This window comes from Humulus lupulus, chromosome 9 (genome assembly GCF_963169125.1).
Source record: "Humulus lupulus chromosome 9, drHumLupu1.1, whole genome shotgun sequence".
Classification (NCBI taxonomy): Eukaryota; Viridiplantae; Streptophyta; class Magnoliopsida; order Rosales; family Cannabaceae; genus Humulus; species Humulus lupulus.
In genome coordinates, this window is record NC_084801.1 from 79,337,187 (window position 1) to 79,349,266 (window position 12,080).

The 12,080-nt window shown below is 37.0% G+C and overlaps 1 non-coding gene across 1 annotated transcript; it reads left to right on the top strand.

Annotated features, from left to right (window-relative positions):
* The first annotated feature begins 5,867 nt into the window (after positions 1 to 5,867).
* LOC133802871 (small nucleolar RNA R71) lies at positions 5,868 to 5,974 on the top strand. The gene has a single exon (XR_009877618.1). It is a non-coding gene; the product is annotated as a small nucleolar RNA R71 (small nucleolar RNA).
* The last annotated feature ends 6,106 nt before the right edge of the window (positions 5,975 to 12,080 follow it).

Here is a 12,080-nt window from a genome sequence, read left to right on the forward strand (position 1 = left end):
CGGTAAACCAACTCATTCTATCTATCAACCTAAGCTCTATGATAATCATGAAGCTCTCCCAAATAATTGTGAGCATGTTGGTTTTTCCGAATGATATAATCCAATCTGGCCAAGTGCGGATCCGGTGGAGCCTCAAGTGCCAGAATTTGAGGATATTCTCCTATCCTCTCCTCTCCTAATCAGTCGCCCTTGATCCATCTGGTTGATCATTGGCAGGAACGGGTTCCTCAGCCGCATCTCTTTCCCTTTCAACTCTCACATGCCTGGGTTGTGGCACTGGTGGCTCCAAGGATGGGTCATTGAACTTATACACCATAGCATGAGAAATAGGCCCCATTTCCTTCCTATAAATATCACTAGGATATTTACGTACCTCCCACACTGCACATAGATCAGTAATCAATGATCCATGCCCCAAATCAGTAGTGATAGTCAGTCGACATAAATCCCTGATACTTTGGCGGATAACTTAACTAATATCGATAGAGAGTCCCGTCATCATAGCATAAACCAAAAGACACCTATTAGTTCCCACTTCAGACAAGTGAGTGTTGGGCATAGGTCCTGCACTCACAAAGAGAGTCCAGGCTTTGGCCACACAATTCATTTGATATCTCTATAAATGCTTCGGCTCCCCATTTTGGATGACAAAAGAAGCACTAGGAATGCCTAATGTTTCTGCCACCTCAACCCAGTCAATTTCACTATTATAAGCCAATTGATAATATTCATCATCTTCTTGAGACAACATTGGTAATATATATAATGCATCGTTATCTTCAATAGCACATTCTACCAAAACCCTTCGCACAAACACCTTTTTATTAACGACCCCAGGAAAATTGGCATAGAACTCATAAACCATTGAAAAATTAGCCTTCGACATTTTATCATCCACAAAAAGTTGCCAATGGCGATGTTTAATTTCACCCTGAATGATATTATAAGTTTCCTGAGGGTAAGGATCATCTTGATATTCCATTCCTCTCTCTTGAATTACCGAACGCTGAGAAAACCTTTGAGAGTGATAAAACGCATCTTTATTAATAATCTGGGTTGGAGCAAATTCTTGAATTGGTTGAGGTGTTGGCGGGATTGACTGAGTTTGGGAAGGTAGGTTGCGGGATGTTGAAGGGCGATTAGCATTCTTAGAAGTGGCAGCCCTAGTAGATTATTTTCTTGGACCCATACTTACACAATGTATCAACTATGACAACACAAAAATTGGGCTGCACTTCCACTAATTTATTGTAATTTCCTCCACTGATTAACCCCAAAAATATCACTCAAGACACTAAATAAACTAACAAGGCAGTTCAACAACCCAATTCAATCCCTTAGCCAAAAATTACTTCAATTAAAACTTCAAAAAGGCAAACTTACAAGCTCTTGAATCTTGAAGACTACCCACTCTTCGATTCTCCTTTCAATCTTCACTTTTCACCAATAGAAAAAAATTAGGGTGAGAGGAAAAGAAAATTAGAAGTTAGGGATATGGCTTAAGGGTATTTTAAGTAGAAGGATAAGGGAAGAAATTTGAGAGTTTTTGCAAAAGAAAAAAATTGTTTTGGGATGAAAGAAATGAAAAATTAGAGATATGGGCTAAAAAAATGATTTTAAACCAGCATTCCTCTTTCTGACACATGTGCTCGCCACCGAGGCAGAGCAAGTCGCGGCCCCATCGAATATTTCAAGATTTCTCTTTCCTAGGTGCGTCGAATCAGCTCATCAAGTCGCGGCTTGCCCCTATTCTAAAATCTCTATTGCTCTCTGACTTGGCCAAGGGTCGTGACTTATTAGCCGAAGTCGTGGCCTGCCCCTTCCTTCAATTTTTTGTACTCTCTGACTTGTGTTCATGCCGTGACTTACAAGTTCAAGCCGCGACTTGGCCTGAAGACTAATTGAAAAACATCATTTTCACGATTTATTTTATAGACTTTATACTAAAAATAAATAAACATTAAAATAAATAAAATTAAAAATCCAAAATAAAATTAAATAAAATTGTCCACTAATTAAAAATAAAAACAAAAACTAAAATAAAGTATAGGAATGCCTCCTATAGCGCTGTCGTTAACGTCATTTAGCCGGACGCTGAATACCCCATTTAAAGGGGTTCCAAAACTATCACAGATTTGCGCTTTTCCACCGGTCATTCCAAATAATGCTTTAACCTCTGACCATTTAATATAAAATGTCTTGTCTTCTCGCTATGAATCTGTACCGCTCCATAAGGTAATGAGACAACAACTATGAAGGGTCCCGACCATCTCGACTTTAGTTTTCCTAGAAACAGCTTCAATCTAGAATTAAATAACATCACTTTATCTCCCGGTTGGAAATCCTTTCTAATTATCCTTTTATCATGAAAAGCCTTAGACTTTTCTTTAAAAATCTTTGCGTATTCATAAGACTCATTTCAAAATTCATTGAGCTCATTCAACTCTAGAAGCTTATTTTGCCCCGCCATAAATAAATAAACATTCAGCTTTTTCACCGCCTAATAAACTTGATGCTCAAGTTCAACTGGTAAATGACATATCTTCCCGAACACCAACCAATATGGTGACATACCAATCAAAGTCTTAAAGGCTGTGCAATATGTCCACAGTGAATCGTCAAGCTTTTTCGACCAATCTTTCCTTGATGTGTTTACATTTTTCTCTAAAATACTTTTAATTTCCCAGTTTGACACTTCAACTTGATCATTAGCAAGTGCATGATAAAATAGGCCCTTTCGGTGATGAACTCCATAACGAGCACATAGAGCTGTGAATGATTTGTTACAAAAATGACTGCCTCTGTCACTAATAATGGCTTTTGGAGTACCAAATTGAGTAAAAATATTCTTATGAAGAAATTTAAGTAACTCCTTACCATCACAAGTAGGAGTTGCTGCAGCTTCTACTACCAGCAAAATGTACTTATTATTATAGGATGATGGGAAACATCCCAAAAAATCTATTCCCCACACCTCAAACAGCTTAACTTCCAGAATTTCAGTCATTGGCTTTTGATCTCTTCTTGATATATTACCTGTCCTTTGGAAATGATCATAACTCTTAACAGAGGCATTACCATCTTTAAATAACGTAGGCCAATAAAACCCACATTGGAAAACTTTTTCTGTTGTCCTTGTTCCCCCAAAGTGACCACCACACTATAAAGTACGATAGTGAGTAAATATGGAAATCATTTCCTCTTTTGGGACACATCTTCTAATCACTTGATGAGCACAGTGATGAAAAAGAATGGGCTCATCCCAATAATAATGCTTAACTTCCGAATAGAACTTTTTTAGTTGTTGCCTTGACATATCCGGAGGCACAACTTTAGCTTCCAAATAGTTGACATGATCTGCAAACCTTGGTAGCTTCACTTCACATTCAATCGAAAACAATTGTTCATCTGAAAAGTTTTCACCAATTTTCTTCGCTTTTGTATTATGCTCTTTTTCTTTGTCCAATCTTGATAAATGATCTGCAACTATATTTTTTGTCCCCTTCTTATCACGAATTTCCATATCAAATTCTTGTAATAATAGGACCCATCGAATTAGGTGAGGTTTAGCATCCTTTTAGGTCATAAGGTACTTAAGAGCTTAATGATTTGTGTAAACAATCACCTTATTACTAGTTAAATATGGCATGAACTTGTCAAATGCAAAGACTATTGCCAGTAATTCCTTCTTAGTAGTTGCATAATTTAATTGAGCATCATTCAAGGTTTCACTAGCATCACACATTAATTCAAAAGGAATTTCCCAATTTGGTGATACAACAATCGGAGCAGATACTGATTTCTCCTTCAGCATGTTAAATGCCCTTAAACAATTAGAATCAAAGTTGAATACCACACCATTCATAAGTAAAGTAGATAAGGGCTTCGAATTTTTTTAAATGTCCTTTATGAACCTCCTATAAAATCCAGCATGGCCCAAAATCTTTGAACCTATTTAACAAACATTGGAGGAGGTAAATTTTATATTGTTGAAATCTTGGCCCTATCTACCTCAATTCCATGGTGTGAAACGTTATGGCCCAAGACTATACCTTCTGTCACCATAAAGTGACATTTCTCCCAGTTCAATATTAAATTTGACTCCTTACATCTTGTCAAAATCCTTTCCAAATTAGCCAAACATCCATCAAAAGAGGGTCCAAAGACTAAAAAGTCATCTATAAAAATTTCAATTCCTTTTTCCCCCATGTCTAAAAAGATTGACATCATACATCTTGGAAAGGTGGCAGGATCATTACATAACCCAAATGGCATCCTCCGAAAGGTAAATGTTCCGTAAGGACATGTGAAGGTAGTCTTTTCTTGATCCTCCGGTGCTGTAGGAATTTGATGGCATCCCGAATACCCATCCAAGAAGCAATAATAAGGATGTCCCTGGCAATCTATCCAGCAGGTGATCTACAAAAGGCAAAGGGAAATGGTCTTTCCTGGTGGCCTTATTTAGCTCAGGGTAATCAATACAAACTCTCCACCCCGTCACAGTATGAGTTGGAATAAGTTCATTATTATCATTTTTAATCACCATCATGCCACCCTTCTTTGGAACTACCTGGACAGGACTAACCCAAGCACTGTTAGATATTGGGTAAATTACCCCTACATCCAATCATTTAAGCCTCATTTAAGCATCAATACTAGGCTTCCTATCCTCCTCCATTAATATATGGTGCATCACTGTTGAAGGACTATTACCCATAATATATGCCAAAGTCCATTCAATTGTTAGTTTGTGAGCCCTTAATTCCCTAAGAGGATTCTATTCTTCAGTCACAGACAAAGAAGTTGAAATAATAACTGGGAGAGTTTCATTCTTACCCAAATAAGCATACTTAAGATGATCAAGTAAGGTTTTTAACTCAAGAGATGGTGGCTTCTCAATGGATGGCAGAGGTCTCTCAGGCACTTGCCCTAATTCCTCATATTTCTTTTTATAAAGTTGCCCTGATGAATTCAACCACTTATCATACTCACTGGCTCCAGTACCAGCACATTCTTCAGGACTTGCAATCAAACTCAACTCTAGTGGATCCTTAATAGACTGGACCCCTTTACTTGGTTCCTCCAATACACTAACACGAAAACAAGAGTCACTAGCTAAAGGATATTTCAAAGCTTTGAAAACATTAAAAAAACCTCATCACCTTGTACTTTGAGCCATAACTCTCCCTTTTGAACATCTATCAACACTTGCCCCATGGCTAAAAATGGTCATCCCAATATAACAGGCACGTCCTACTAATCTTCCTCCATATCTAATGGCCAAAAATGAACTTATCTACCTTTACTAGAACGTCCTCTATAATACCTCTGAGGTGTGTTAATGAACGGTCAGCCAGTTGAAGAGTAACAGTAGTGGGCATTTCCAAGAAAGATTAGGGTGATTTTTTGAAGCAGGAGTATAGGAATTGGAGTAAGTGTTGGGTGCAGGTCTCGAAAAGTTACCAATAACCCATGCCTGTCCCAAAGGCATATTACTCACTTTTGTTGAGCAACTAGCTGTGCTCGGGCATTGTTGATAAGAATGTGGTCCCCCACAAATCTCACAACTCACGACAATTTGTATTTGCATTGCTTGTGTGGTGAGATTAGTTTGCTGCAATCGCTTCGATAGAGATGCCACTTGAGCGGTTAATAACGCAATTGGATCAACTTTTAAGACTCCTGCTACTTTCTTATTTTCATGCTCAGTAGGCCAATTATAATTATTCATGACCATCTCTTCCAATGATTTATATGCTTCATTAGCGCTTTTTCTCATAAACGCTCCTCCCGATGCTGCATATATAATTGTCCTTGTATTGCCCCCAAAACCATTGTAAAATGTATGAACTAGGAGCCACTTCTCTGTCCCATGATGTGGGCATTTCCTTTGCAACTCTTTAAATTGTTCCCATGCATCATATAAAGACTCCCCATCCAGCTGATGGAAGTTATTAATCTCTCCTCTTATCCTGGCTATCTTGGTAGGAAAAAAATATTTACCAAGGAATTTCTGAGCCAAATCTTCCCAAGTAACTATAGAGTTGGCTTGTAATGAATTCAACCAACTCTTAGCTATGTCCCTTAGTGAAAATGAGATAATCTTAATCTTACAGCATCGTTCCTCACCCCATTCATTTTGAATGTGGCACATAGCTCTAAAAAGTTTGTGATGTAGAGTTTTGGATCCTCCTTTGGTAATCCCCCAAATTATACAAAATTCTGTACCATCTGAATAATTGAGGATTTTATCTCAAAATTATTTGCCTCAATAGTTGGAGGAAGAATGCTTGAATGTATCCCCGTAATAGTCGGGAGTACATAGTTTCAAAATGGTTGATCGGCTTTAGTTGCATTACCCATATTTGCATTGTTGTTGACAACATTAATTGCGTTCTTAGCCATGGCAAAGTCCAGTATTTTCTTTATCTTTTGGTTATGTCTGCACATTCTCTCAATTTCAAGATCTATTGGTATGATTTCCTTGTGTCTACTTCCTTGCATATACCAACAACTCTTGAAACACAATACAACCTTGATTTGAATAAGTGTAAAACAATAAAAAAACCAAATTAGAAGAAACAATAATTAAGTTTGATATTGGAAATTAAGTCCCCGGCAACAGCGCCAAAAACTTGTTACGAAAATTATGTATATGCAAGTGCACGCAATCGATTCAAGTAATATAGATGATAAATAGAGTATCGTTCCCACAAAGACTATTTTTAAATTACCAACAATTGTTCTTTAATTTCTATTTGGAAAACAAAGTTTAGATTAATGAATTTAATTTTAAAACTGTAAAAAAAAACTATGAACAAAAATAACTAATTACAAGATAAAAATCACTTTTAAAAAGACCTAGGGTATTAATTTCATCAACTTTTCATTCAACTAATTTGATTAATCAGTTCTAAATTTCTTTCCTTCTATTCTAATAACAGGTTAACATAAATCGATTCCTATTCTTTTTCAAGATATAAGATCTCAACCTATATGCAGGTTTTCTACATCACTGTGATAAACTTAAAGATATAGCAGGCATTAAGACTGGAAACCTAATTACTACACAAGTCATACAACAACTTTCATCCAATATGTAACCTATGTCTATATAATGATAGCATATTCAATTCTCATATTTCGAATTTTGAATCAAAATCATTGTTATCCCTAAAAAACACACGACGTAGCGAATGAGAATAAGACACGTGACATCACAAATCAAGGAGAATGACAAAGTATTGAGAAAAGACCGACGGACAAAATAGATAGGTCCAGGACCTAGGAAAGTCGACCATGGATGGTCGGCCTAAGCAGGGCCAAGGGCATAGAAGTGGTCGGCCTGAGCCCCTACCCTGGGGGTGGTCGGCCTGAGCCCCTACAAGGACCCCTCGGGGTGGTCGGCCTGCCCCAACCCCTAGGGTAGTCGGCCCTAATTTTCCCAAGGACCCTTAGGGTTGGTCGTCCTGACCTCAACCCCTAGGGTGGTTGGCCAAAGAAGGCCCAAGAGACACCTGGGTGGTCGGCTCACCGTATCTTTCATGGGGTGGTCAGCCTAAACACCCAAGTACACTTCACTGAGAAATAACCACTCTCATTCAAACTGAGATCAGTAGGCCTAGCACCCCGAAGATCAGCAGGTCTAGCACCGAGAGGATCAACAGGTCTAGCACCCAGAAGGTCACAGGTCCTGCACCCAAGCTTTAGTCATCGGGCATAGCACCTAAGTCTCATATACCGACAGAGACTTAACATTTTCTCAGAAGTTGCAATCGTGCACTGTCTACCACGATCTAAAGAAACAATGAGAAGACCCATGATCTCATTATCATGGGGAGGTGGACACGTATCTCCACTACCTGATAATCGTGTGTCAAACCACGATCCTAGTATGACTAGTCATGTAATAGCCCTAGGTACTATAAATAAAGGACCCAGGGCTTTATTTAAGGGGACTTTTGGACTCTCTTTTCTGAATTTTTTCTCTTTTTCTGGAATTTTGGGAGAAAAATCTGAGTGACGATTGAACTCATCAGTTCAGGCATGTAATTGTCAAGTAATTCAATACTAAAGACGAAGTGGATTAGGTTATTACTGTTCATCATAATTAACATGGCTAAACCACTATAAAATTCATGCGTGTTTATTTAAGATAATCGTACTCTATCATTTGTTTCAATTATTTCGTTCAAAAGGTGTCTATACTACACATATGACTGTTGGCCAATTTCACAGGTCAACAATCATAAATCAAGAATATATTGATCAAGTATTTACTAGCATTAAACACACATTATATAGATTAGAATAGAGAAGAAAAATCAGCAGAACATCATACTTAATTTAGATAGAAATCAAAGTTACTACATTAAACTCTAGATAAAAATGTTTACTTCATATCACACATGACTAAAGCAACAATATAATAATTCAATAACATAAGATTCACAAACTTAAAGAAGAATGAAAAATATAAAAATGCAGAACAACTAGTCTAAGAATAAAAATTAGTCTCTAATAAACGTAATTAAAATCTGACCTAATGACCTAATTAAACCCTAAATCTGAATTTATAGTAAAAAAATCACAAAGGCTTTATTTTTCATATGCGGGCCGCGACTTGGCCTTCTCCAGGTCGCGGCCCGTGTTAATTTTTGAAACATTCCTATCTTTATAAGTCTTCAGGCGCCGTGACTCAGGCATCTCAAGTCGCTGCCTATGTCCAGAATGTCCCCTTGCATAGCATCTAACTTCCCCTTGTGTCACGACTTATAAGGTCATGTTGTGGCACTAATTCCCTTCAGCAGCAATGTGATTCTGACTTGCCTAGAGTCGCGACTTATAAGCTCAAGTTGCGGCTTTAATTCCATTATTTATCAATTTAAGTCTTTACACCTAGTTTCTTCATTACAAACTGACTTTTAATCGTCCTTAGCATCATTTTGAGTTAACAACCGTCAAGAGCATCATTTTTCCACCATTTTCTTTTGTTTTTTTACATTTTTCCCATGATTCACCGCACTAACCTACAACAAAGACAAACAAAAGCATAATCTTGCACAAAACACGCATAAAGACTCAAGATTACCACAAAAAAACATTCTAGAACAACACTAAAATTAAGTTATCAGTTGTAATGACCCAACTATTTCTAAGACCTTGGACCATTAAAACTACTAGACATAGCTACTATTTTGATACAAATATAATAAATAATATAACATTATTGAAAACCAAAATATTGTATCAAATACACGATAATATAAAAATATAAAACGTGATAGATATGGTATAGGATCCTGTTGTTTATAAAACATAAAATATAACTTTAAATACTAATTGCGAAATTACAACAAAAACATAATTTTTAAAACTAAAAAATAACGTCATCCTCGATCAACACGCAGTCCATTGAATCCATTCATCCTTAACACACAAGCCAAGCTGCTATGAATCCTTCCGCCTTCCATATTCATTTTTCTGCATCAAGCTAAAAAGAAAGGAGTGAGCCTAATGCCCAGCAAGAAAAATCTACTAACAACATACCTAATATATCATAAGCATAAGACTATATCATAAACATACACTATAAAACATATATCATATAGGACTACAATATTAATGGCCATCATAAATTTTTGGGGCTTGTTAGCTAAGCAAGTCATATGCCCATAAAGTTGTGGGGCTTGCTAGCTAAGCAAGTCATATGCCCATAAATTCTTGGGGCTTGCTACCTAAACATGTCATATGCCCAAGGACTACAAGACATATTATACATATACATATCATAACATAAACTTAGCATAACGTAAAACATATCATAACATACAAGCACATAAAATCTATCTTATTTTCCTTACCAAAAGGCGAGATATTTGGAAAAAGAACGGGATTTGAACACTCCTATAAACCAATTGTAAAAATGGTGATAATCTAAAGAAAAAGAGATGAAGAGAACACTAAACCATCTAAGAAGAAACTTACCAAGAAGAACCTTAAGTTTCGAGAACTTAAATACCTAATCAAGAATCATAAACAAAGGTTAGGATCTGAATAAAAGAAAACTAAGGAAAACTGAAGAACCATAAAGAATTGAACTTAAGAATAAGAATACCTTGAATGATCTTATGGATTGATATAAACCTCAATACTAAAATCACACTATATCTCACTTCCCAAGTTTTTAGAAAAGCTTAGAATAATAAAGCTTTTATCCTAAACCCAAGGGTATCTCTCTACAGTAACACTAGCACCTTGGAGGCTCTGATCAAATGCTCGAAGAATGAAGAAAATTATTGAGTACATGGTCCTATTTATAGAGTTCAAGGAGTGAAACTAACCCCTTTTAATTTGAATATAAAATGAACAAGATTTGAATTTTTGTTCAACTAACGCCCAGAACTCAGTCAAAATCGTTCAAAGGCAGGTCTAAGTGGTTAAGGGTAATTTTCAAAATTAAAACCAAACTTTAAAAAAAAAAACCATCTTGGAGCCGAAATATCGCCCCCCCCATAGGCGATATATCGCCTCCCCCTATATTCCCGAGCCCCGTTCGATCGTTCATGAAAATTCGATGTGTTTTCCGTATCTTCCATAGGCGATATATCAGCCCCTATGCTGCGATATATCGACATACGTTGATATATAAAACACGTATTTGCACTTTTTCAACATAATTTGAATTGGATAAACAACTTTGACTGAGTCATAATATGATCCTAACAGCTGCTGGAAGGTTCTAGAGCTTCTAAATCTTTCCTTTATTAAAACTATTCATCAAAAATACTTAATTCCTTAATATTCATGATCATGACAAGTGTCATGCTCTTAATGGTTCTATCTAAACCTTAGGTTATAATAAATATATTTCTATGACCAGCAATATATTTCTATAGTTATAATTAATATTCTTAAACTATAGGTTAAACTTATAAAATCCACAACTGTTGCTATGAGTTTCCAACTAAGTCATGGCTTGAACCAAAATCCACGGAATCTATCATACTACAAACTACTACTAACTACTATTATTATCTAGCTAGCTAAGTAAATATTCAGGGACTCTACAATTCTCTCCTACTTAAAATAATTTCGTCAATCTAGGATGCTAACCGGTCATTCCTTGTAACTCAAGTCTTTCTGGAGTGCTATCGTATCGTACTTGAGGACATGAGATGGGTCTGACAAATATCTACACAGCCTCGAGATGTGGAGCACATTGTGGCTATCTACTAGAGCTGGCAGTAGGGCTAATCTATATGCAACTGCTCCCACCTTGTCCAATATCTCAAAACGACCTTTAAACTGGGGACTAAGCTTGCCTTTCTTCCCAAACTGCTTCCCACCTTTCATAGGAGATATCTTTAAGAAGAATTGATCTCTGACTTTGAATTCCACATCACGCCACTTGGCATCCTAGATAGAGGGGTGAAGGAATTACGGTCTAATAGTATTCTGATAGTCAAGATCCTATGGAGTAATAGTTCTGAACGGGAGGCAACGTGGGAGTTGGAGGAGGACATGTTTGGTAAGTAAATTTTGGGGTTATAATTAATATTCTTAAACTATAGGTTAAACTTATAAAATCCACAACTATTGCTATGAGTTTCCAACTAAGTCCCGGCTTCAACCAAAATCCATGGAATCTATCATACTACAAACTACTACTAACTACTATTACCATCTAGCTAGCTAAGTAAATATTCTAGGACTTAACATCAGTGCACCATGCGAAGAGGGCCGAGTCTGAAGTGCTGGATGCCCTTTTTGAGGGGAGGTAGCCCAACAATGGAGCTCTCAAGGCTAGTATTTTGGGGCAAGGTAAAACGCCTCCGGTTTTAACTTACGCCCCTCATTTTGAAGGCTTAGTTAGAATTAGGCAATAGCATCAGGATTATTTGACCAGGACTGTGAGCAACGTGGGGCTTCCTTGTCCTATTGTTGTAGACACACTAACCCACATGTACTCATCCTAGTTCCTACAATACGGTAGCTTTTTGGACCCGGATGACATGGGGGACCAAAATCATTCTTTTGCGCTAGGAGAGTTGAGTCATGCCCATTCCATGGATGAGGGT